This window comes from Onychostoma macrolepis, chromosome 03, assembly GCF_012432095.1.
Source record: "Onychostoma macrolepis isolate SWU-2019 chromosome 03, ASM1243209v1, whole genome shotgun sequence".
Taxonomy (NCBI): domain Eukaryota; kingdom Metazoa; phylum Chordata; class Actinopteri; order Cypriniformes; family Cyprinidae; genus Onychostoma; species Onychostoma macrolepis.
In genome coordinates this window covers 48,057,732-48,063,848 of record NC_081157.1, presented here as the reverse complement: position 1 = coordinate 48,063,848, position 6,117 = coordinate 48,057,732, and the positions used below count along the sequence as shown (strand labels likewise).

The 6,117-nt window shown below is 37.0% G+C and overlaps 1 long non-coding RNA gene across 1 annotated transcript; it reads left to right on the top strand.

Annotated features, from left to right (window-relative positions):
• Nucleotides 1–1,699: 1,699 nt before the first annotated feature.
• Nucleotides 1,700–4,089, top strand: LOC131537344 (uncharacterized). The gene is made up of 4 exons (XR_009270255.1): nucleotides 1,700–2,447; nucleotides 2,541–2,609; nucleotides 3,232–3,294; nucleotides 3,803–4,089. It is a non-coding gene; the product is annotated as an uncharacterized LOC131537344 (long non-coding RNA).
• The last annotated feature ends 2,028 nt before the right edge of the window (nucleotides 4,090–6,117 follow it).

Genomic DNA, 6,117 nt, shown 5'->3' with positions numbered 1-6,117 from the left:
GGTTCGATCATTCATATGCTATAAAATGGATAATGTTTTTTAATGATGAAAAAGACCTTGTTTTATCAAAAGCATCACTTTATAATCTCATATTAAAGCAAGGTTGTTTTTTAGTGACACATGCATGTTTCATAAGGTTTCAAAGTTGTGTCCTCACTTTTTGTCAACACCGTCAGACATTCATTAAAATGTACTAAAATCAGGGAATATCAGGAGCAGCTGTCACTCTTAAGGACCCCTCGCCACAGTCCTCCTCTGTAGAGTTCACCACTGTTAGGCTCTGATCAGTTTTATAGTTTTAGAATATTTTAAATCATTAATGGTACTGTTTCCTGGTCACAACTATGATAAGTCAACACCATCTTCCAATTTCTGAGGAAATTGTTTGAAATATTTAGATCATTTTATTCTCCTGAAGCAGGTTCTATTGGCATCTAGCATCAGAAAAACAGAAAAAACTAAATGGCTACTTACAGGTACTCTATTTGTTTTGTGAAAAAAATGCCAAATTTCTCAACACCGTCAGATTTCACCACCATAAGATTTTGTGTTCCAATGATATATCAAAATACTTAAATGGGGCTCTTGAGTAAAAGCTTTATAAACAATAACATACTCACTGTTTGTTGTGTTTGTTTTAATACAGTAATTGATTGATTCAATGTATTTGATGGTTGAAATAACTACAAATTCAAGTTTTCGTCACCACCGTCAGATGTGTCAACTCCGTCAGGTCTGTCACCTCCGTCAGTTACATATTTTGATAATATTTCATTATGATATTTTATATTTGTTGAGGAATTGTTGGTCACATGTGAAAGTGTAATGTGTCTGCTAATAGGCTCTCTGGGCTAAACTCGGGAACTGGAACCCTTCTTGGGTTAAACTCAGGAACAGAAGCCCTCCGTGGGCAAAACTCAGGAGCACGAAGACGAAGGAGCATTAACCCAGTCAGCAAACAAATTTGGCCCAGATTTGGCATGCATCTGGCACAGCTGGCATTCATCCGGCACTGGCATACAGCATGTGGGCCAAACATGGCCCGGGTTTGGCAGAGATGGTACAGGGTTTAAGACGGCACACAAGACATGGGCCAGATGTCAAATGCAGTATTTGGCCCAGATGTCAAATACAGATATGTGGGCCACATAAGTATTGCCGATCTTGACCCACATTTAAAATCCATTTCAAATATTTTTGAGTAAAATGCCAATGTTTTCCCATACAGAAAGGTAATATATTCACATAAATGTGAAACTGTTAAATGTATTTTGAAAATATATTTTTAAAATGCATAACATGAAGCTCATACTGTGTGTTATTATGTGTTTGTATGCAAAATTATGTTCATGCCTCATGATATTATATAATATATGATATTATATAGTATATTATAGAATAATATATTCTGTTGTTTTATATATATATTCATATATTCATCTGCCATTCATCCGGCACTGGCATACAGCATGTGGGCCAAACATGGCCCGAGTTTGGCAGAGGTGGTACCGGGTTTAAGACGGCACACAAGACATGGGCCAGATGTCAAATGTAGTATTTGGCCCAGATGTCAAATGTAGATATGTGGGCCACATAAGTATATTGCCATAATAAGTATATTGACCCACATTTAAAATCCATTTCAAATATTTTTGACTAAAATCCCAATGTTTTCCCATACAGTAAGGTAATATATTCACATATATGTGAAACACTGTTAAATATATTGAAATACATTTTTAAAATATATTTTTAAAATGCATAACATAAAGCTCATATTGTGTTTAATTGTGTTTACATGTGAAATTATATTCATGCCTCATATGATATTATATTATATTATATGTTATATTATAGAATAGTATATCCTGTTGTTTTAGTTATATACAACTGACTTCAAACAATGTTTTGCATTCACTGCTTTCATATTCTCATTCAATTTACAGTTTGATGTAGGCCTACTAAACAATACATGATGAAGTTTCAGGACATTTTATTTGACTTTTGTACTATTTATGTAAATGCATAACTTTGATGTGTTTTAGGCCATGCTGGCCAATCAGAAGCCTGACAAAGTTTCAAGTAGGCGAAGATAACAGCGCAGGCTCCGACGTCACAAGCCAAAAACTCTGGTTTTGCTGTCTAACGTTACATGATAACACTGCAACCGGAGTTTTTTAAAATCTTCTCCCTGGCAGGAGTTTTCAAAATGTTCGGTTTCAGTGACCTGGTGCAGCGCTTGCCTGAGGACGAACGGCCAAACCGCATAGAAAAAGCTGCTGTTTTGAAAATAACCGCGTTCGTGTGGACGGCCAATGAGCGCGCGCGTTGAGCATTCAAATCGCATTTAAACTGAAGCGGAGGAGGTTACCATGGTAACAGGGCGTCAACTCACTCAGCTGACAAGAAGCAAGAGGCTGTCTCTCTGCTGTTTTCACTGCTTTCAGGTAAGTTTAGTCCCTAAAGTTACACAAATAATACATACAACTGTTCCTGACACTTTCTTACATGTTACTGACACGTTTCTGTTGAATCTTTAGGAGTGTTTTGGTGTCTTCAAAAAGACCGTTAGCATCACAACCGTTAACTATGGAGGCTAACAATTAGAGGTAAGCTAACTTATACATTTAAGCTCTTATTAATGAATGTTTGAGCTTTTAAGCACCTTTTATGTGTAGATGAGCGGCTTTGATAGTTTTGTAAATGTTTTGCTGATACTTTGTCAATAGATAAATGGAAGTCACTATAAGCTAATTAATTTAACCTAAAAGTCTGCACTGTGGGGTCAATCGGTGACGTCACTTACATGAACTAATGAGCTGAAACTATTTCAAACACGTTTTGAACTTTCATTGCAAACAAATATTGATAAATTGTACTGTGACTTCAGGAGCGTCAGAAAAAAATACCTAAAACAGGGGAAGTTACAAGAAAATTTGTAATGAGAGCTGCTGACAGAGATGCAGGAAACAGGTGATCTGAGAAATATTATTAAATAACTTTATATGAATTTTTCACAATATATTTCAACTATATCATCATGCATCTGTAAAACCTAAAAATATGAATTCTGGTATATTAAGATTTTTTGTATGTTTTGTATATTATTATTATTGCATTTCACCTCTGCTGTAGTTTGTTTATTTCTAATAATCCTGACATTATATACTACATTTTGTTGGCTATGTGACATATTGTTCCTATTCTTCCATGCTGATGGCTGTGCTGCAGAGCTGGAGCGGAGCGGATCTCCTGTGGAAGAACATCTCCAAAGCGCCATGAACCATCTGACTAGTAAGTAAAACCTCAAACATTCAAATGTTTGTGGAATATTTAAAAAAATATATCAAATAAATATCAAATCATGTATGTCCTACAAGGCCATCTTGTTTAACTCTGCTCTGAGGACACTTCATACACAACAACCTACAGAGGGGTCAATCATAATTCAAAAAAAGACACAGATGATAATAAAAAAGTTCTTTGAAATTAAAATTAATAACGGTAAGACAGAACCAGTACTGTGAACACACCTCACTTCAAACTGTAACGGTCTGTATATTATTTTCTAAACTTAAAATGTAGTGAAATTTTTGTTCAAGCAGACTTTGTTGCTCGTGGAAACCTCACGAGCCTGAAAGATACTTAAAACTTAAAATATTATTTGCACTCTTGAAGACTGTTCACCAAATACTAAATTTCAGTCCAGCAGAATTTTCTGCACACTTCACCACCAAAGCCAAAATGAGCATTGTGAATGTAAGAGCCTCACACTACATTGTTTGTTTGAATTGTAATTCAGGGCAGTTCGTGAAGACGGATAACCTGGACAGAAGTCAGTTCCAGATCCAGCCTCCACCCCAGACTTCTCACTCACAAGGATTGCTGTCTACTAGATATGTGTACTCTTCAGACTTAGGTTCATGCAGATATTATTCAGGGACATGAACACTTGAATATTGCAAAAATAGAGAAACTACCTTATTTAAGAATTTTGTGTTAATTGCGTGAACATTAAACAAATATATATTTATTTTACTGTTTTTTGTTTTGTATTCCAAAGCACCTAAAAGCCAATTCACACTGCCATACACCAACAGGGTGAACACACTGACCAAGCAAAACAAATAAGCATGTTTTTATAGTTTTTGTGAAAGTGTGAACTGACCATAATGCTGTATGTTAGGTGTGAGATTCATTCAACTTGGTTTGCTGATTAAACATGATTAAATATTTGTTAAGAATATTGTTGTTGTTGTGACTATTCATCTGGGAGGGGTGTGTATCAAGTGGCTTGGTTATGGTTTTGTTGAGGCTGACATGTGGAACCCATCTGGTCCAGCGAATAGAACCAGAACAGGGCCAGCTATGGTCATACGGGTATGGTCATACAGGACCTCAGATCCCACATAGCAATTTTGCTCTGGCCCACATAGCAATTTTTCTCTGACCCAGCTCTGGCCCACACAATCAGCTTTTGCTTGGCTCACATACCGCAATGACTTACGGTCCTAGTGTGTACCAGGTCTGGATTCCAGACAAGGGCCACACGTGGGCCAGAACTGGCCCAATTCAGGGCCAGTTATGGGTAATTAACTTGGCTGAGACTTGGGCCAGTTATGGCCCATGTGTGGCCCTTATCTGGAATCCAGACCTGGTACACAATAGGATCTGGGCCAACACTATGTTGCTGTCTGGGCCAGAATAGGGCCAGCTATGGTCATACAGGTATGGTCCCACATAGCAATTTTTCTCTGGCCCACATAGCAATTTTTCTCTGGCCCAGCTCCGGCCCACACAATCAGCTTTTGCTTGGCCCATATACCGCAATGAATTACAGTCCTAGTGTGGACCAGGTCTGGATTCCAGACAAGGGCCACACATGGGCCATAACTGGCCCAATTCAGGGCATGAGTGTGATTTCTGACTTTCAGAGTGAAATATCAGTTCTCACATATATTATAAATGATGTACCTGAACATGGCTGATGGAGTTCAGTAATGTTGGCGTCCTCAGTTTGATTGACAGTTAAATTATTTACCGCACAAGTGGATGACAAAATTGGAGCTTGATGATCTTTCTGGTGATAAAGTACTTTGCGGAGATTCTGATAATGACAGATACTTTGACGTCAGTCTCATCACACACACTTCTGATCTTTATTTATAGTAGACCCATATTTATCTTCAAATGTTCATGTAAGAAATATTGAAAAAAAACCTAAATTAAATAAAGAATGGTCACGCTAACACAGTTATTCTCCACTCACCATAGACAGTAAGATTGAAACGCATGTAGCTGGTCTCTTCGCTGATAACTGTTACTTTATAAAGTAGTAACAGAGTCTGTGGTTCTGGTGTTTGTGATGGTCAGAGATCTAGTCTGATGATCCAGCTTCAGTCTGTCTTTGAATCTCTCATCAGGACCATCATATGTTGAGTTTGTTTGCGTGAGTCTGTCGGTTTCAGCTATTCTTGTGCTTCCAAACATCCACTGTATCAACAAATATTTCTGTACTTCAGTAAGATCAGTGTTTAGAGTGACAGAATCTCCCTCCATCACTGATACTGTCTTCACATCTACACAAAAATGGGAACAGACTATAATTATCAGCTAAAGTGATTTGTATTATGCAGACATTTTCTTTAGCGAATATTGGATGAATTGCAGTAATAAGGATGTCAGAATTTAAAGTGGGTGTTATTAGACATTAAAACAATGAAAGTTCAGAAGTTCAGTTCCAGGTTATTTTTCTCGCATGAAAACAGAAGTGAAACAAACATTTGTTTGAGGATCAGACTGAATTCAAACTAAATATCAAGCTCTGTTTGGATTTCCTTCCACTATTTCTCAGCTGGAGACAAAACTACTAAATTACATTTGTAAAGATATTAAAGAGATACGAAACTGATACACTGTTTTTTTCTCTTTTAAATAAAAACCACAGAAACGCAAGCGTTTATTTATAAATATGAAAGGACTGTCATAAAAAAACAACAAAAAAAAAACACTCAAAACACTTACCAACCAGACCCCACGAGCACACAAAGAGCAACACAAAATCGGTAATCATATTCCCTGGTCGTTTGGCAGCCACTTTAAACACGCAGTAAATCT